Raw genomic sequence first — 20,574 nt, 5'->3', positions numbered from 1 at the left:
GTGCCATAGTCAGCTTTATATTTTTGTAAGACTCTTCTGGTGGCACTGTTGACAATGGGCTGGAAGAGGCTAGTGGCAGGGAGACCCATTCAAGGCGAACTGTGCCAAGCCTTGTCTGCTCTGTGGCAGGGGCCGGCTGAATCAGATTTCCTCACTGAGCCAAAGCCATCGCTGACAAGCTGACGCTGTCAATATCAGAGCTCAGACCCGACACCCGCTATTCGGAAATGTCTGCGTTCAGTGTCAATCCCATCGCTTATAACTCTTCCTCTAGAAGCGACTATAATCATTTTCTGCTCGATCTTAATATAAGTAAGCACGGGAATTATATTCATGTGATAACCACTGTAGTTTATACCCCCTCTGAGGCTCAGATTGGATCATTTGGAATTTAAATAATAAAAAAGGAACAAGCTGACATGACAGTAAGGTCACACTTTAGCCTATTCCGAGCCAATACACAATTTGCTCTCAGTGAAACAGCTGAATATAATAGAATTAAATACGATTCCTATTACAAAAGAAGAAAGACCAAGGCTGTTCCAATAAACCAATTCTCCTGCCTAGTTAAACTGCAAAACCTTCAGGAAAGGTTTTGAAAGCATGACCCATCAGTTCTAATTTTTAAAACTTATCCTTTCAGTCAAGACTAGAAAAAGGCCCATTCCAACTTTTATCTTTACTACAAAGTGCTGTTATCTTGGCCTGATGTCAGGAGCTCTATCTCTCTTTCTGCTGACAAGCAGAGACGAGAAAGATAAGATTGGAAACGAATCTCACTTCTCTGAGTAAATAAATAATCAATACTCATCTAAATGTAAATGAGAAGGTAGCCCCCTCTGATAACAGCACTCTTATCAGAGAGCCAATTTTCTTCAGACATTTGGCCTCAACCAAATCACCATCATTCAGCCCCAGCCTAATGGCAAAAAATCGTAACTAAATTGAACCGATCACCAGAGATCAACTAAGTTCGGCCTTGGCCACTTCAGGTTCAAATGTTTGGGAATGCAATTTTGCCCCCATTAACTTTCAATAGCAATGAAGAACAGACTGGTCAAGGGGCCAGTCTGTGCAATAAACAAATCCCAGCAAGGGGGCCGGCTGGAGGGTGAGGAGGAGTGGGTTTAAGTGTTTAAACAACACCATAACTATAGCAGACCCCAAAGCTGTGAAGGGAAGGCCACTATTGTGGGTGGGGAGAGAGCATTTCCTCTTATCAAAGGCTTGGCTGAAATTGAGAAGACATTTAATTTGCCTGGCAGTGATGGTTCAAGTTTATTAAAGGTAAATAAAGAAAAAAGAGATATTAAAAAGCTACAGTAGCTAAAAATAACCTAAGGTTCAAATGATCAATTTCCTCCAACTAATTTGTATCAGACTTACATCTGACCCAGCAGTGCTGCGCTGACCTGATTTTACTGAAATAAGACGCCGTCTACAAGACAAATCACTTTAAAACCATTGCACTGGGGTTTCCATTTCTTTGCTGCAAGACTCAATTCACTGCTGATGAGAGTATTGGGGAAATTATGACTATTATTGATAGGACAGCAAAACCACTTTTACACAGTAGTCCTCAAGTCGACAGAAAGCTTGCACTGGACCATTAATGAAGGTGTCAGCTAGAATCAGAAATTAAAAGACAAAAGCTGGGAAAGGCCTAATTTTTAGAGCATGCTAAGGACACCAGCCACAGGAGCAGCAGCTTCTATTCATCCTCTTAAGAGTAACAAAGCCTAAATAAGGAGCAAGTGAGAAGCAGGCTCTTCTGCCTCCAACTAGGGAAAAGAAATGCTGCTTGTTCTTGGCCTGGCCCCCGGGTTTTGAGAGCACAGGCTCCCAACATCTGCTTCAAACCTTTATCAGCCAAAGGAGACCACATCTGGTGTGCGACAGACCTACTCAAAGTTTACCATCTCTGCTCCCACTGGGTATCTAATCCTGGAAGGTGGACATGTGGTGGTTGGAGCTTGGGTTGTGGAGGCAAAAAGACTTGGCTTAAAATCTTGGCTGTTTTACAAGCTATGTGACACTCAGCAAGTTAGGTGATCTAAACCTTCCTGGAGTAACTGCAAAGATCATGTGTAACATAAAGCCTAGGACACAATAAACACTTGATAACTGTCACTTGTTATACTACTATGCAAATTTAACCCAATTATCAATTTGCCCTTTTTGAAAACAACAGGTCTTTCCTAGTTCTTAACAAAGCATTTCACATGCATTAGCTCTCTATAAAGTTCTAGGTGGCAGGTCCTGTTATAATCCCCAATTTACAGAGGAGGAAACAAAAAGTGAAGTGGTTACGTCATGCGCCCTGGTGAGGGAGGGCAGGACAAGGTGTGCGACTCCAGAGCCTGTGCTCTTACCCACACCACCATGCTGTATTCCAGAAAGAGCATTTTATGATCTTCTTAATCTTTGGGCTGAAAAGAAGAAATTGTAAGGTTGAGATGATTTATCAGTTCAGAAAGGAGTAAAGATATAGGTTGGGAGCCTAGAAGGGAGGAGAAAAAAGGGGTAGTTGGTTTTGAAGGGGTCACAATTGAGGGTCCCTCAGCCCTAACAGGAAGTACCTATCTGACAAGCACTCAATGTGCACACCAGCTGCTTGCCCTGGTTTTCTTCCCGGGAGGGGGCCTTTTTTCTACGTTAAATGATTTACAGAGTTACTGCCTCAATCCACAGTTCTGAAAGTGTGATTTCTTTAGGGTTTAACTATACCCATTTCTAGTCCTGTTACAACTTTTTTATTGCGATAGAAAACATTTACTGGAAATATGTTACTGCTATTACCAGGTCATAAAATAAAAAGAAAAATAGTTTATGTATTGCCATCATTTCCAATCATCAATCAGAAAGTGCCAAGAGGAGGAAAGGAAAGGGCGTACAGCCGAGATTTCCTTCTTTGTGTAGGAGAACATGCAGGAGCGTCATAATTCTTTAGAACGGATTTCTTCTTGAATAGCCAGCCTCGCAGATGGGCTCCTGGGAGGAGCAGGAAGGCCCACCTTTTGGCATCTCCCCTCCTCCCTGCAGCCTGCCTGAGTCCCTGTCAGAATCAAGAGCTCTTTCATCCCGAACTTCCTCGGGGCCTTGCCTCTGTCAGTGCACTGCACAGGCTGGAGGAGAAGCAATTTTGTCTCTTTGTCATTGTTCTACCCCCGCCCCCTCCAATCAGGGCACTCTTTGAAGATGGAGGTGGAGAGACTTTTTTTAAAACCCCAAGTCTGCATTCCCAGAGCACAGCTCTTTGGAGGTGCTCAATAATCTTTGTTAAATAGAAATGACTTCCACAAGGTGGCATTTAAAATTGAACCTTGACCCAACAAAGGAATCTATCCTGAGAAACATTACTCCAAAGTACACAATGATGTATGTTCAAAGATGTTCACAGCAGCACTGTTTTAATATCAAAAATTGCACAATCTAAATATTCTCCAGTAGGAAACTATTAAATAAATTATAGTATTATATATGCTGGGATGTTATGAAGCTGTTAAAAAAATAAGCAAACTTAGTAAGATATGGAAGATTTCTACATATATTATTGTTTAAAAATATATAGACTGTATGGAGTATGCTCCAGTTTAATAAAATCAAACCCAGCTATGAGCGCGTTTCTACGTGTGAGTGCAAATTTGCTGAATACACACACCAACACAGTCTGAAAGGATATGAGCCAAACTGCTCTCATAGTTCTCTGCTGAATGGAATTGCCTCTGGGTATAGGATGGGGTAATAGCAACGGTGAAGGCTTTTGCTTTTTTCTTTGCAGACTTCTATCTTGTTTGGATTTTTGACAGGGGGTATATGCAGGCATTACTTTTGTCATTAAAAATCTAATTTAAAAAAATGAGGTGGAACAATTTTAGAGGTGACTCCTGCTCGATCGGATCAGGGACTGGGGCCCCTGGGGCCTTCTCTCACTGGCTGCTCACCGATTACAGGGCCTCGCCAGTGGCTGAGCAGCTGTGGAGGCGAGGAACTAGAAAGGCACAGATCCTAGGATGTCCAGGGTTCCCGTGGTCCAGTCAAGCCATGGCTGGACCACAGAGACTTCCGGAGCTGCCCGGAGGAGCAAGGCAGCAAAGGTGAAGAGGACTGATGTGTTGGAGGCTGGGCTGCTGGTGCTCGGAGTTCGGTTCACACAGAGGACCGAACGCTAGAGTGCCCATCTGCTGCTCTGTCATGCCAGTCTGGACACCTATGCCTGCCCTGTCCTCCTCTTGGATTCCAAATGGACTGTGGAAGACAAAGGGTGATTACCCTATTGTCTCTCTTGGACCTACTTGACCTCCCTCTAGGACACTCCTGACGCCGCCATGCAGGCTTTGAGAGCAGAGGTGGTGTGTCAGGGGTCCATTTTTTGACTGAGGGTAGGGAGGTCTGGGTTTGATCCCTGCCCTAAACTCAGCGTGGGGGTGGGGTGGGGTGTGGGTGTGGTCTGGATTTGATTTCTGCCCTAAACTCAGCGTGCGGGGTGGGGTGGGTGTGTGTGTGTGGGGGGGCTGTGTGTGTGTGTGTGTGTGTGTGTGTGTGTGTGTGTGTGTGTGAGAGAGAGAGAGAGAGAGAGAGAGAGAGAGAGAGAGAGAGATGTCTGGGGAGTGCCCTGCGACCTCTGCTTTGACCCTAACACATTTGGGATGGTATAATGGTTATAAGCCAGACTGCTTGGGTTTGAATTCCCAGCTCCATCACTTAATAGCTGTGTGACCCTGGGCAAGTTACTTAACCTTCCTGTGCCCTACTTCCCCATCTGTGAAAGAGGGATAACAACAGTACCTACCTCTTAGAGTTGTCCCTAGGATTCAGTAAGTCATATTCCTGGGTTGCTGCTTCTGTTCTCCAAGCAGCGCTTTTAGAGGGGGTGGGGTGGCTGTGTATTTCTAGTTCTCCAGCAGAGGCTGGAACCAAGTCTAAAGGTCTCTCCTCCCCCCACCCCATTTCCTTCCCTTTCCTACCTCCCACCTAATAACACAGTAATCCAGAAATATACTACGAACTAGGCTGTTTCAACGCCCTGTGCCTTTGCTCACACTAGTGCCTGTGTCTGGAATAATCTTCCCTCTACTTCACTTCTCTAGAGCCATTCTCTCCTACTCAATGAGGCAAAACTCTGCGTAGGAGCCACTGCCTCTGGTCATCTCTGAGCAGCCGGCACTAAAAAGATCTCTGACAGGCTTGGCTCTTGCACCAATGTATGCAAGTTGAGAGCATATTTTAGTATCTCTGCATTCTCAGGACAGCCACAGCCCAAGTTGTGTTTAGTGAATACTTTGTGACTAAACGGAAGCCTAGTCTGCTTGGCTAACCACCTTGACTACCTCTTCCTCCAGAACAGACACGAAGCTCCACCTCCATCTGACTCCAAACGCCCCCCACTCTAACTGGGCTTCCTGGGGGCAGATGGAAGTAGTGTGGGTCAAGCTGAAACAAGCTTAGTTACCTGCTGCTTTGGACCCTGACTGGGCAACGGAAGACCGACACTGTCAGGGGCCAGGCCCGCATTTCAATCAGTTCGGTTCCTTCATCCAGGCTTGCCTTCTCTCGCCACTGCAACACATCTCCACATGCTTCCCTACCGGAGTCCTCTGAGCTCCAGCACACAGGCCTAACTGGAAACTGCTCAACATCAGAGCAAGAAGACCTAGGCATGGACAACCCCAAACTTCAAAATCTGGAGAAGGCTGGAAGCCACAGGACAAGAGCTATCTACACAGCATCTCAGGCAGGGGGAGAACTGAAAGGGACAGGTACTTCACGACCGTGAGGAATGCTAACAGTCCGTATCCTGTTACTAACCTGCCATGAGTGCTCTTCCCTTTGGAGAGACGAGGTCTGGTATTACTTGTGAAAAAGAATATTTTTTCCCCCTCTTCAAATCCAGATATCACTTGTTAGAAAGGATGGAAGCCTTTAACACTGTCCCTTAGCATCCAATTTTTCAATCCAATCTGTTTCTCTTAACTTGAGTCACTGTGACATTACCAAATTTTACATACAGTTATCTGTTGCTCTGTAAAGAAATACAGATGGTTTTTGTGGAAATAAACAGTCATTTATTTTAAACAATTGTAAAATAGTTTATGAAAACCAGTGGGGTAATGCATTCAAATAAATGCCAAAACGGGCTGATGGGGAGCCAGGCGCTAAATCACACTGCTGAGGAATTCGGCTGCGGGGAACAGATAGTAAATCCAGAGTGACAGAATTTCCCGTGATGGCAAAGGTTTCTGACATCCAGCCCAGCACTCAAAAACCACAGCAGTTCAAACCCGTTTTCCTTAACACCGCCTTGACAGCCAGTGAAATTAGTGAATTTAGTCACAAGCACCTAAGGACAAAAACAAAAGAAACAAACAAAAAGGAGACTTCATTTGTCTGCAGCCTTTTCTGAGCTACATAAAAACGGTGACTCCAACCTGAGTCAATGCAGAACGAGCTTGGGGCCAAATGTTTTCGGTCATCAGACTTTGTTATGATACTGTGGAATCCGAAGACTTCCGTTCAAATCTGCTTATGCCGGAGGCTGGCCTGGGTAAACCACATCCTCTCTGAACCTCGGTCCCCTCCTCTGTGAAATGAAGTAATAGTCGTATGCACCTGACGGCCCACGGAACAGATTCAGTGAGGCGCCAGGAGGGAGTGTTCTACAGAGAGCCGGGTGCCAGTGGCCGTGGTGGAAGGGGTTCTGGCCCTGGGGGAGACTGTGGGTCCTCTTCAGGGACGTCCACCAACTCTCCAAGGAAGCGCCACTGACAAGGAACAGACAGAATTCCAAGCACTTATTTGCTTCTAATTTTGCCCAACAATCAACTATAAACTTTTTACACTTTCTCAAACCAGTTTTTTCCTTGCAACCGAGTTTCCAATGATGAGACCATGAGGCTCCCAATGAATGAACTCAGTTGTTTATCAGACATTCAGAGAACCTACCACGTGCCATGCCCTGAGTCAGGCACTGTAGATGCAAAGATGACTAAGACTGATTCTGGCTCTAAGAAGTCAGTGTAGTGTAAAAGACACAAGTTTGGAATACTCGTCAGTCTTCCTCCTCCCTATTGACATGAAGTCAAATCCCACTTAACCAATCTCCCTTGAGTCGCGCCCCATCCAGCCCACAGGAATGGCTCCCCAACCCATCTCCTGGCCACCAGCCGTCCATTCATCACCCCACTGACAGAGGGTGCTCTCTGGAGTCAAACTCTGAAGATTATCACTTCTATGTTGAAAGTCATTTCACAACTTTACCACGGCCAACTCCTTACCTTATTCTTCAGACCATCTGTCTGCCCTAATTTCTTGTCCATCTATGTCCTCTGTAATCCAGCCAAACGGGCCTCTTCACTCTTCAGTGCATGGACGACATGGTCTCCTACCGCCACATCACTGCCTGCCCCTCCAAATCCATATCCCCCTTTGTGATTGTTCCCTACGTCGTGTCTGGCCTCCACCAGCTCCCTGCACTTGCTTTTCTCCTACTGACCCCCTGGGCGACATCAGGTCCTATCCGATTCCTCGACTGACCCACTTCCTTACCTCACAACAGGGAAAGTTGCACTGCTTAACATTCCTCTCACCTGCAGGCTCTATTCCAAGGCAAGAGAATTTCTGAATTTCAGGCCAACAAAATACAAGGCTCCCTTTGTTTCAATCTGGTCTTGGCCTTCATGTCCCCTTCAGGTAACCACCCTGCCCCTGGCCCAGCTCAGCCCAGCACGCTGCTCCTCGGCCTGGTGCCCCGCTAGGTCCTCAGTGTGCCTCTCTGCAAATCATGCCTGCTCCATGATGCCCCCCACCAGCCTGGGTTTTCTTGTCCAAAAATTATACTTAATTTATCTGAATTCCCCTACACTTGCATGTTAAGAACGAGGGGGAGAGAAATAGGGGGAGACATGACCAGAGAGGAACTAAATAGTCTGGAGAACTCCCCTTGCCATGACTCTCATGAAACCCAGGAGGGTGACGGAGTGTGAGGCAGGAGTCTTATTCATCTTTGCAACTACGGAACTTGGTAAACGTCTGCTCAGTGACTAAGTGGATTAATTGGGCGGATGTGGTGTCTCAGTTTTCCAGCTCCTTTTACAGTGTGTCTTTCTGTACCAAGTTTGATTTTAGCATTTAAAGATATATACTTTTAGTTTTTATCTGTACTAATGCTAGGAAAAAAAGCTAGCCATGTTGGATTTAATAAGAAAAACCTGTACACTGGCCTCTGATAGGCATTTTTAAGGGTGTTCCCCCCCCCCCCCAGAGGTAATTTTGACAATAGGATTTTTGCTCACTTGTTGCCTTTTGACCTGACCCTGTCAGGAGCCGCCTCTCTGTATTGCTGCCCCTTGGATGCTGAGCATTATCCTCTTCCCTGACCCTTGCTGCCAAGAACTCCAGTTCTCCCTCAGTCCTCGTGGTCTCTGGGTGTTTACTGCTCATCTACCTGCTCTGCTCCCTGTTTTGGGTGGTCAGGCACTTCAGAGATTGGCTCCACCTACCACCTCGGATCCTCTCTGCCTGGCCATCTTCCTTCCAACCACAACAGTACCGACGAGGGCTGTTTCAAGTCAGGACAGAAGCCTCAGTAAGTGCCTTTCTTATTGCCAGTACCTGTGTGGCCCTATCACAGACATTTGGGCTCTTGCCTCAGTACCTTCCACTAGACTGGCTAAACCTTACGGCAGGGTTCAAATCCCAGCTCCAGCTAACTTGAAGCATTTTTTCCTTAGCTCCAAATTGGGGATTGGATTTTTCATTCATAAGGCTCTTTATAGATTAAATGAAATAATAACATATGTAAAGCCCTTAGTCTACCATATAAATATCAATAAATGGCAGTTATTTCTTACTATATTAATATAATTTTGCACCTTTCACCTTGTTCAACTCTGACTCTATCAAAAAGATAAGAAGCTAAATTAAATATCTTGTTTTATGTTAGGCCAATTGTGGCTTTTAAATGAAGATGCTAAAATATGCTTCTCCCTGTGCTAAACACACAAAACAAAAAGCACTGGGAAAAGTGGTAGTAGAGGAGTCATGGCTGCCAGCCATTTTCCTTTCTGGGAGTTTTCCTTCTTGTTAGATCTATTATCTGGGAGCTGGGCTGCCCTGCTGGCTTTCCATTTGCCTTGCTAATAACAGTAAATCCAGCAGCTTCCACCGCAGCTCCTGTCTCCTTCAGCTGACTCTGAGGCCAATCAGCATTTCCTCTCTGCTAATGTCAGATGTTCACTGGGAAGTCCTGCTGAAGAGAAAATTTATGACAAAAGTTTCTCCAGCTTTTAACCCTTCTGCACATCCAGCCACAGATGCAGGGTGCTCCAGAGGAATGCTAGGTCACTCCTACATGTGAACACCTATGTTCTCACTGATGCTTTGCTGCTCTGACAAGGAGCCTCAGACCCCTGGAAAAGCTCAAATGAGCAGCTGGGCAGACAGATGCACACATTCTGGGCCGTACCTAATGGGGGCTAAATCTGAGCTGGGTTCCTCAGCCGCTAGAGCCTCTGCTGAACCATGACTCAAAGCAGTCATACTCATAAAAAAGTGTTGTATCACAAAATTGTGAGTATAACTGGGTCTCATAATACTGAACTTGAAGGGAGGGGACAGAACTAACGTTTATTGAGTCATTAAATAATAACAGCTAAGTGTTTGGTGTTTGAAGTGCATATCTATTTAACTCTTACACCAATGCTATAAAGAAGGTAATACTATTATTCTCATTTACAGATGCGGAAGTGAAGTTCAAATAGATTAAGAAACTCACCAAAGAGCTAGGAATAGTAATAGGAGCAAGAGTGGAACCAGGGAGATGCTTCTAGAATCCAGGCATTTAATTCCAAAGTTAAGGCTACCAACCAGCAGCCTGTGATCTAGCTGTCACCTTATTTTAGAATGACCTGATCAAGGTCACCAGTTAGTGATAGTGAGAGCTTTAAGCCATCTGCGACTGCCACCCCTCAAATAAATCCTCCACGGGCTGCAGAAGAGGAGAGGGCAGTGCTTCGGGCTTTCGGGAGGCAGTGGTGTGGTCCTCCTGCATCTCTTCAGGCGGGAAGAGGATGATGCTGTCAGCGAGGCTCAGGCTCACTGGCAACGGTGGCAGTGGGGCAGCAGCCGCTGCCAGGCACAGAAGGAAGGGCTCATCACAGGGTTTTCATTTTAAGTACGTTCAAGCCTTTTGGGACAGCTACATCCTAGCTCAATGGGTTTTTCTATGACCTCTGCTCTACCTCTCCACGGAAACTGGAGATGATACACTTAATCGGATTAGTAGATTCAGTAAATTAATTTTTGTCCCAATTAAAAGAAACTGTCAAAATGTACATGTGACAGCTGTTTGGGACTCCAATGTTATGAAAAAGCAGCCGTTTTCTTCTATATTTGAGATATCAGTCATCCTTAGATGGGACGAAGTACTCAGCTAATAGCTTGTACTTTAACCTACGGAAAATACAGGTCACAGAGAAAAATGTTGACAAAATCACAATATAAAGGTTATACTCATATAACATTTTGGCCTTAAAAGGTCTGAAATGTTTATAATGGAAAGCAACTATTTCATAACAATGCTCTCACAGAAAACTGACATCCCACACAATGAAATAGAGTGTGGCTTCTAGGAGAAAGGAAATTTTCAAATAGAGAGTCCATGTAACCAAGGGAAAGATAAATATTTTTAAGCTCTAGAATTGGAAAGTAAGCTGCTCCTTTTTTACAAATTTTAAAAACTATTTTTTACTTTTATCAAAGGAACATGTATGTAAAAGCTTTAAAAGGAAATAATGCTCTAAGTCCTATAATGAAAATCAGTTAATTCCTTGACCATCCCTGAGTCCCTTCTTACAGGCAATTAGTTTAAACTTTTTGGCTATTTCTTCTGGTACTCACCTTCATACTTTTATTAGTATTCCTACTCAGGTGTTTTTCAAATTATTATAAATACCAGACAGCATCTATTAACTTCCACTATGGAAGATGAGGATTTAGCTCTTTCTTCTTTTTCACCCTGCAGCCCCACTTTCGGAAGTGAGCCTGCTTTCATTTTCTTTTTCTATAATACATAGTGTGCAGCAGCTTCCTCCTGCTGGGTACCCATGCTTGATTATCAATGCTTAAAATGTCTGTTTTTGGTATACTCCTCTGGTTCCCCAAGGATCATTAAAGATTCATGTCATTAAGGGAACCTGGGAGGCAACTAATTTCAACTGATGTGCACTGCGTTTCATTTTTAAGACATTTACATTTTCATTCGATGATTTAATTCTCAGAGGAAGTTTGATCTCCAATAATCAAAAGTACAGTGAATCTCTCCCTGACTAGAAAGTGGGCGGCCTTGGGCCTGAGCTGGCAGGGAGGGAAGTGGCTGTGGGCCACAGACTGGTTTTCCCTGCTTCTCCTTAGTTCATTCTACAAAACGTGTTATCCACCAACTCTGGGCTGGCTAAGGTGCTTGGCAAACAAAAATGAACCCATTCTTCTCCACAAAGGGCTTTCATCTCACTCAAATGAAAGCTCCACCCCTATCCCAAACCCTCTCCCTAAGGAAAGGGAGCGTTCTCACCCTTCTCCTTGGTAAGGTCCTCACCAACAGCTAGCAAGGTCAGCATACCAGGAACCTACTGGGGCTGGCCCATGGTGCCTTTGGTGGAAGGGACAGTGCTCTCTTTAGCAGCTTCCGAGGCTGAGATACAGCCCATGCTTTTTAATTCCCACTACCGACGCAGATAAAGTCAGTCACTGCTCGTGAACTAACCCAGCCATTGCTGCCCTGTCCCCTTGTCCCTCCATCCAGGACTGGTAGTCAATTAGGAGATGCTGGAATGGAAAGACTAAGGTAATGCCAATTCTGGGCAAGAGGAACTCCCTTCAGGAGGGGAACTGAAAAAACTGAGGATTCACAGAAGTCCTTTTTATCAGAAAATGGACAGACTAAAAGCTGGAAGTGAGGATACCTATTAAATTATCTTGTTGGTATGTTTACTTTTTATTGGCCATCTCCCCCACTAGAATTAAAGCTCTCTCGGAAGAGCCCTGTCATCCCTATTCACTGCCTGGAAAGTATAAGCTTTGTAAATACTTACTGAGTGACAAATTCAGTTTGGGACACACTGTGCTTGAGAGAGCTGCATGACCTTCAGGAGTTTTTACACTTAAATCATACCTTGTCTTACCTTTACCTTAATTCACATTGTTCTATTAAATATAGCGTGCAAATTTTTTTTTTTTAAAAGAAAGCTGGGATTTTGTTATGATTTGTTATTTCTACGGTTATGTGGTGACAATGTGGGGGAAGACTGAGGAGTTCCAATAGATCACCTCATATCTTTGCAGCATTTGGGCTTTTATCACATCTCACAGACTTTCTGTTTGAAAACCGGTTCAATGGCACAGTGGAATCTATATACCTCGTTGACTGCCCTACCGTGATCAGTAGCTAGGTAACAAGAAGTAGATACTGTTAAGCCCTTTTCCCAGACCGGCCTCACAGTGCCACTCCAATGTCTTTTTCTGATTTTAAGTTATCTTTGTCTCTGGGCATTATTGTCATTGTAAGACAGAAAAAGAAATACTCTCACTGATGAGCTCTTCTTCTTCTTTTGTCTCCTTAATGCATTTAAAACTGTTGCAGAAAGCACCAGTATCTGTAACTTACTCAAAGAGAAAAAAACTTGCTATGGAAAGCTGGTATTACAATTGTTAGAACTGCCCTTTAAATTGTCGATGAGGAAGACCAGCTCCAGAGCCAGGTCTCTGAAGGCAGCGAAGCAGAACCTAGGTGTCTCGGGACCCCAGGCTGGTCTCGGAAGAGTTCTGTGTCCTCTCGGTACCCTTCTGTATTCTTCAGTAGGGTAACTCTTCTGAAGTGATGGATGGCTCTTTATTGAAAGTGGCTAAACTTAGTCTTGGGAGAGGAAGAGTGCTCCTTACAGCTACTGACAGGGTAAACACAGGAAGGGCCTGCCTGAAGGAGGAAGGCCTCCCGCTTCCTCTGGGGAAACCAAGACTCTTCATGGAGGGATGTGGGGGGTGGACGCAGCACTCCAAACCCTTCTGTGACTTCCAGAATTGTTTTCTCAAAACATTGGCGTTTGATTACATTTTCTCTTTTAAATGTTTTCTGAGAAGAAGCAATAGACTGACTCTGTAAGCTATTCAACTGTTAATATTAAGGCTTTTAAAAATCACTTGTAAACATGTTTGTTACCAGTAATTATAGTTTGGGCACTTCTAGAATCTTTGGCACATTAAATTTGCTGATATAGTTAGCTGTATGATGAATGAGTCTTGTGATCATTAACCCACACCTATATATACGGAATGGGTTTTCTTGTGAATCAAAAGTCATTAGAGGTGACTCTCTGGACCTAGTTTTCTTCTTGTTCAAAGTAAAGGGTGCTTCCAGCAGATCCATATCCAAACACAATTCAAAGGCTGATTCTATTGCAGGGAATAATTTTCTATAGACTTACTTCATTGGAAAACAAAGGGTGCAGGCAAAGGCCAAGTCACATGGATAGAAAAGGAAGTCAATCAAATCCTAAAAAGCCAGCTTTTTTGGTGTGCCTGATGTGGTAGTGGCAATAGGGATACAGGCAGATGACATCCACTGAGCACTTACTATAGATGAAATGTTGTACATGCAGTTAGTCAAAACAACAACCCTATAAGGCAGGTATATACTATTATGCAGATTGACAGAAAAGATAACTCAGGTTAGAAAGGTTTGATGACCCACCTAATTTCACAGCTTGTGTGAAAGGTACAGCTGGGGTGGGACCCAGGCTGGTTTGGTTCCAGAGCCTATGCCTTTCCAATGAATCATACTGTCATGCCCAAGTGAAGTAGGTGCATTTGGTGTTTCTAGGGGGAAAAGCATACCTGCCTCCATTGAGCTGTGGATCCCGAAACCTTAGCCAGTGGAAGGAAGTCCAGTACCGTGATTAGGAATATAAGCTTTGGAGTTATACATCTGGGTTTGAGTCCCCGCTCCCCACCTTACTAGCTGTGTGACCTTGGACAAGCTCTGTATCCTCTCTGAGCTTTAGTTTTCTCATTTATTTAAAAAAAAAAGCAATTCAAATAGCTATTTTAAAGAGTAAATGATTAAGGATTAAGTGTTTGGCAGATTGCCTGGCAAATTCTGAATATTCAGTAAGTGGCAACAATTTTATATTCATAACTATATACTCCTTGAAATCAAAGGTCAATGAAAGAAACTGTGACCTTAAGATGTCATTGAACATACAGAGTAATGAAAAATAAAATATCCTACAAAAAGAGGTAAAAATTAGTGTTTTCTATGCCTCCAGGACATTTATTTGTCAATTCAGAAATTTATATTAATATAAGAATCTAAATTATATATTTTTAATTTTGAGTTTTTCCTTATTTTACTATGAACATTTTTAAATCACAAAAAGTTGAAAGGATGATACACTGAAAATATATGTACCTATCATCTAGATCTTACAATTAACATTTTATTATATTTGTTTTATCACCTATTTGTCCAACTTTTTTTCTAAAAATGCATTTCAAAGTAAGGAGCAGACATCAGTACATTCACCCCTAGGCACTTCAGTGTGCATAACATTAACTGGTGCTCAATATTTCTTCAAGGTTTTCCTTTTATTTTTTAGTAAAATTTACAGTGATATGCCCAAATCTTATAACTATCATGTGACAGTTCTGGCAAATGCCTACACCTGTGTGGCACTAGCTCCTGTAAAAATAAATACTATTACTACCTTTACTCTAGAAAATTCCCTCACATGCTATACGTTTTAAACCAAGGAAAAAAACAATGGGCTCAAGGCTCAAGGGGTCTAGGTTCAAATCTCAGCTACATTACTTGATAGTAACACACACATACTCAATACACACAAACACACAGGCAACTTCAGTTTTATCAACCATAAAAATGTGATAATGCCCATCTCATAAGGTCTTCGTGAAGGTTAAATACAAAATTACCTAGAATACAGTACATGCCAAAGCGGATTTTCCTTTTACTCCACTTCCAGCTCCCCCCAAACGGAAGAAGTTACCTTCAAAAAGAAAACAGTAAGAACAAAAACAACAAAAAACAGCTAAATGAGAGATGAGGGGAAAAGGCGTCTCTCTGCATAGGCAGTCCTCTCCCAATTTATCCACTCTGACTTCAGCTAATTAAACATCTGTCTCAACGGTCTCCTTGGCAAATTAGTCATCCCCACTTTGTGACATTGATTGTTGGTTGCAGCCTTTCCCCCACTTACTGCCATTCCCAGAAACTTCTAGGAGTTTACTCACCAGGCACATGGCAAGGAATGATGCAGGGCCGCCATTAACCCCCTATGGTTGCCCTTGGTGCCAGTGCTGTTCACAATGCTGCCAGACGTGTCCTCATATGTGCCTCCCCAAAATAAACCTGTTAAGGGGTGACAACTTTTTTGCCTACATTTCTGACTTCCAGATTATGGGCATTTTCTAAGTGTACCAGCCTAAAATAAGCTATTTAACGGAAAATCTGTTTTTAAAACTAGTTTTGATGACAAAGCAAGCAGGTAACAACATAAGGTCTCAAATGAGCTGAACTGGAGTCTAGTGAATTACCAGCTGGCGCTCTCTAAACAGAAACAAAGCTTTACTGGTGAACGAAGGGGCAGTAGGCAAGCAATTGAAATGGCTGGCCTTTCTCAACACACCGAAGCATGTGGGTGCGTGTGTGTTGTGTGCACACCTGCTTAAGAGGGAAAAGGGGATATGAGGTGGGAAGAACTGTATTCTAAACTATAGGGCACTTCTTAAAATGAGACTTCCTCTCAATCCCTCTTCCCGCTGAAACAGCTGACTGACTTAAGAACTACCTTTTGGAAAGATAAATGGCTAATAAAACCATTTAACAATGCTTGATCAAACTAAAAACCCAGGAATGCAAATTAAAACTAGATATTAGCCACTAACCATCAGCCTGACAAAAACTAAAGATTGGTAAGATCCAGTTTTGGTGAGGGGGTTGGGAAAGAGGCAGTCTCATATAACTTTTGACTGTCAAAGAATGGGTATAAACTTCTTGAAGGGCAATTTGTTTTACTCAACATTTTAAATAAGCAAACCTCTGACAAGCAATCCCATAGTTAAAATAAATTTAACTAGAAGGATAAAAAGACAGTGGTCACTGTAATACAAAATGCTTATGACACTGAGTAAAAGAATGCAAAATCCCATATCTTGTATGGAATCATTAAAAAAACCTTTTATGCAGATCCTCTTCATGAGTTCATTTAACGTTTACTGAAGTGTCCACTATTTGACAGGCACTCTGCAAGATACTGGGTATATAGTGATTTTTAGAAAACAGAAAACGTACTGCCTATATGTATATCTGCATGTAAACTTAATACCCAAAACAAAAAAGAACAACAAAAAACCCCCCCAAAACTCCAAAGAATTTATACCAAAGAGCAAACCTCTTTATTTTTTAAACCTCGACGTTTGACTTCCCGCCCACAAGTATTTATGTTGCTCTCCTTTCAGCGGCCCCCCTCCACCATCAGAATAATGCTCAAATTCTGCAGTTTACAGACACGATGGGGAGCCGTCATTCCCCGCTTCCCCACTCGCACTCAACCGCGCTCTTGTACTGAGCCACGCGCAGTGTCCAGAAGCACCAAGCTCTCCGACTGTGCTCCGTCAGCCTGCGTGCTCTCTCCCATCCCTCGGTACCTGGCCAGTTTCTACTTCTTTCAGGTCTCAGCCAGGTAATTTCCTCAGGGGAGTCCTCCCTGACTCCCCAGGAATGGACTAGGGCTCCCCTCCCCACACTGGGCACCCAGGCCCTAGACTTACTTCCACTCATCATGTGCATGGTATTTTAACTGCCTATTTATTTGTCTCCCCAACTTAACAGTAAGTCTCTTGAGGGTAAGGACCACTGCTTGGCTTCTATAAACCTCTAGTGCCTACATGGTGCTTCCTGCATGGGGAGCCCCAGTAAGTGGACGTGGCTCTCCTGTTTTTGAGTGCACTCTCAGGCCAGGCCTGAGCAGGTCTGTCCCCGCCTGGCTTCTGCAGCTTCCTCTGCCGTCTTCCCGCTCCAGTAACTTGAAACGTCTATGTTTTGTGACCATATCTCAAAACATCTCTGTCTGGGATGTTCTTCTCACTCACCCACCTGGCAAAGTTCTAAATAATCTTCAAAAAGCTGTCAAAGAGATCACTTACTCCAGAGCATCTTTTCTCAGCACCCTGGCCTCACCCAGTAGTTTCAAGTACTCCCTATCCATGCTGCTTCAGTAGCTAAAATATTTTTACTTAGGAATTTACCAGATTTCATGTCCTCGTCTTCTGAATCCATTTTCTAGTACAGTGGTGGGCACAGGGTAGGCAGCACTGGACGACGACCGCTGAACTAAACAGGGCCTCTCGGAGCCACAGAGCTCTAGGACACACACACTGGCCTTCCCTACATTGGCCTTGATTTATCCTCCCTCAGACTCTCCCACGATATAGCTGAGAAAAGGCTCGGAGAGGTATGTATGTGGTCACGCATTCAGTTACCATAGTTTCTTATTTTAGGGTACATTTTTTTTTTCAATTTTAACATTTCTAAAATCAGGACACAGCTTACAATCAATAGATACGTTTAATGTAGCAGTGTTCCCCCCCACCCCCACCAAGCTATCACTGAATTCGTGGTGCTGGGGAGCACCCCTAGTGCATCCAGGGAAAGGCCCTCTGACTCTAGAATGTCTGTGCCTCCTGCGCCACCACACAGCCTCTCAGGGGAGGGCCTCTCCTCTTCCTCTCATTCTGCTGCTTCCTAATCTAATCCATTCCGCTGACTGCCCCAGAATGAGCGAATGAATAGATGTTGTGATGAAAAAGGAACTTCTGAAAGATTAGTGACCAGCAGGAAGAGTAAATGCTGGTCAAATGTAGTTTTGGCAAATGATATATTTCAAGTTTTTCTGATGTGGCCGTTGCAAGAGCTCACAGTACCCTTCTAAAATAATTGGGTCTCTAAAGTGGTTCCAAAAGATTTTTGCTTGACATAAATTCTCTAAATTTCCAGGCTTTCTGGATAAAATAGTTGGCTGCAATGCCATCTTTAACATGCTCTGCTCTATACTCAAGAAGATCCATCAGGAGCCACAGAGCACTCCTGATGCGGGAGGCTCAGGTGAGATGAAACAGGAGACAGGAGGCAAGGAGGGGCCTGTAACTTGCAGCTTCTTGCCTGGGCACTTCTGAGCTACACGTTTAAACGCGTTAGCAGTCCTAATTTACTCTTACCTGTTTCCCATTGGGTCACTGGGTACCAACTATCAGGTCTTTATTTCTTACCCCCGGCCCTCACACATGAGTGGCATTGGCATCTTTTACGAGGAGGAGCAGCTTTCTGCAGAAACTACTGTGTGTGCACGTGCGCGCATGCGCGTGTGTTTTGACAAAGAACATTTCAACAGTCTTACTTTCCTTCTCTTCGTCATCTCCTTTTTTAAAGGATACCTGCTACAGCATAAGGAAACCACACGTCTGTGTTTCTGGCTTGCAAACTATTTTCATAGAAGAAATAATACTGAATTTTCTGTCTATACAATTACATGTGAAGTGGGACTCTATTCAACCCTACAGACAGCAGATTCTTTAAGTTACACTCTTCTTTACCTTTGAAGAGCATTTCATGTTAGAAGAATGTTAAAAATCCTAGTACATTTAAAATATATGCGCTTCTCTTTTCCATAGGGCAGCTCAGGACAGGTGTATGTTGCTTTAAGAAAGCTAGACATACAACATTAAAACTGACACCAATACAGACAAACTGTGCAATTACAAAAGAATTCCTGGCTTTATATCCAGATTCACCACAGGGTTCCTTTAAATGCTGCACTTCCCTAGTGCATTTAGATCTTAGAATCAATGAACATTTCTGTTTACAGAATTTTAAATTTGTTCTCTCATTAGGGTTCTAATAAGCAACATGGTACAATAAAAAGAGTACGGGCTTTGAGGTCAAAAAAAAGCCTAGGCTCCAATTTAGAATCTGCCACTTACTTACTGTGGAGATTTGGGTAACTTCAATTTCTTTCAGAGCCGAGGAAAGGGAGGCTCAGAAAGGTAAGTATATGATCACACATATAGTTATCATAGTTTCTTAATTCTAAAATGCACCTTGTTTTCCCACTTTTTAACATTTCTGAGGTCTCATCTGTAAGAGGCATGATTAAATGAGATCTCGTTAAGTACACAAAGGCACTTGATAATCTGCTTTTACCCCACTGGAAAAGATCTTGGGGGAAGACACACGAATCCCCTTTAAAATCCTCTTGTTAAATAACAAATTGATATGTCTACAACTTTTTAGGTCTGTCTGGTATGAAATAAGGCCTCCCGTGTGAGGTGCTGCAAGGAGTGAGTCAGAGGCTGACCCTGCTGTTGCCAGTCTGTTAGCAGCCCCATTAGGTTACAGGCTCTGAATCCCTACCCTGGCTTCCTGGTCTCAGCCTGGTCTGCATTCCTCCGTCACACTGCAACGATCACACTCCGTACCTCTTCCTAAGTTTCTTCTTCCTCTATGTTTACATTCTCTGTACATCCCTCTCTGTGGGCCCCAGTGTATTCCAAAGTGGTTACAAGTTTAGATTTTATGCGAAATGCAACTGGAAATCATTGAAGGGGGTTTGGAGATAATAGGACCTGATTTATATTTTAAAAGATCTCTCTGGCTGCTGCGTAGACAGGAGACTGGAGGGGGCCCAAGAGCAGAGATAGGGCAACCAGCTAGGGTTCGATTTCAACAGTCCAGGCAAAGTCATGTTGCTCTGGACTCATCCACAGAGGATGGAAAAGACTGAATGGATTCAGGATGTATTCGGGAGGTAAAACTGGCAGGGTTTGCTGAGGGAAAAGATGTGGGGAGTTAGCACAGGGAAGAATTCGAGGTCAATTTTACTACATTCTTTTTTAAGTTGGGGGAAAGACAGTTAGGTAAATAGATTGCAGAGAAATGTTCTTTTATATTAAAATATAGTAAGCAGTAGCAGCCGCTGCCCCTCCCCAACTCTTCCTGGCTTGACTGTGAGGGTCACAGCTTAAATGTCAGCCTCTCAGGGAGGAGTTCCCTGAGCATCCTATACTGTACCATGATCTCCCCCACATCTTGTCCTTCTCTCCCTCATAATTACTCTCCTCCTGGAATCTGAAGCCCCCTTGGCAGGGCCGTGTGGGTCTGCCTCACCACTGTCTCTTCGCTGCACCCCGCACAGTCTGGCACAGGAGAGCACACAGTGAGTGAATGTACAACACAGCCACAGATGCATTATGGATCGAGATGCACATTTTACATGAATTCTGAAGAGGAAACTTGGGCATCTAATGACGTCCTCATTAACCGTCTGTCCCTCAGATGAGAACTCTGTACCCTGTGGTAGATGGTCACAGCCCCATGCTGCTCCTAGCAGTTACTTCAAGGAATAATGTCTGAGAGGCCCTAGACTAGGCTATCTCATAGGTGACATTCTAGGGGTCTTGTGAAAACACAGTAAGTTCATAAGCAATAAGGTGGTCTATGACTCTAAATAG

General features: G+C 43.7%; 1 protein-coding gene across 8 annotated transcripts in view; it reads right to left on the bottom strand.

Moving 5' to 3' along the window:
* Positions 1-20,574, bottom strand: part of MAPKAP1 (MAPK associated protein 1) — a 212,644-nt gene that overhangs the window by 62,068 nt on the left and 130,002 nt on the right. The window lies entirely within an intron of this gene.

The sequence above is a fragment of the Pteronotus mesoamericanus genome, unplaced genomic scaffold (genome assembly GCF_021234165.1).
Source record: "Pteronotus mesoamericanus isolate MK-2021 breed Mesoamerican mustached bat unplaced genomic scaffold, CSHL_Meso_final contig_78, whole genome shotgun sequence".
NCBI classification, from domain to species: Eukaryota; Metazoa; Chordata; class Mammalia; order Chiroptera; family Mormoopidae; genus Pteronotus; species Pteronotus mesoamericanus.
Note: the sequence above shows the minus strand (reverse complement) of the source record. Positions and strands in the feature narration are given on the sequence as shown.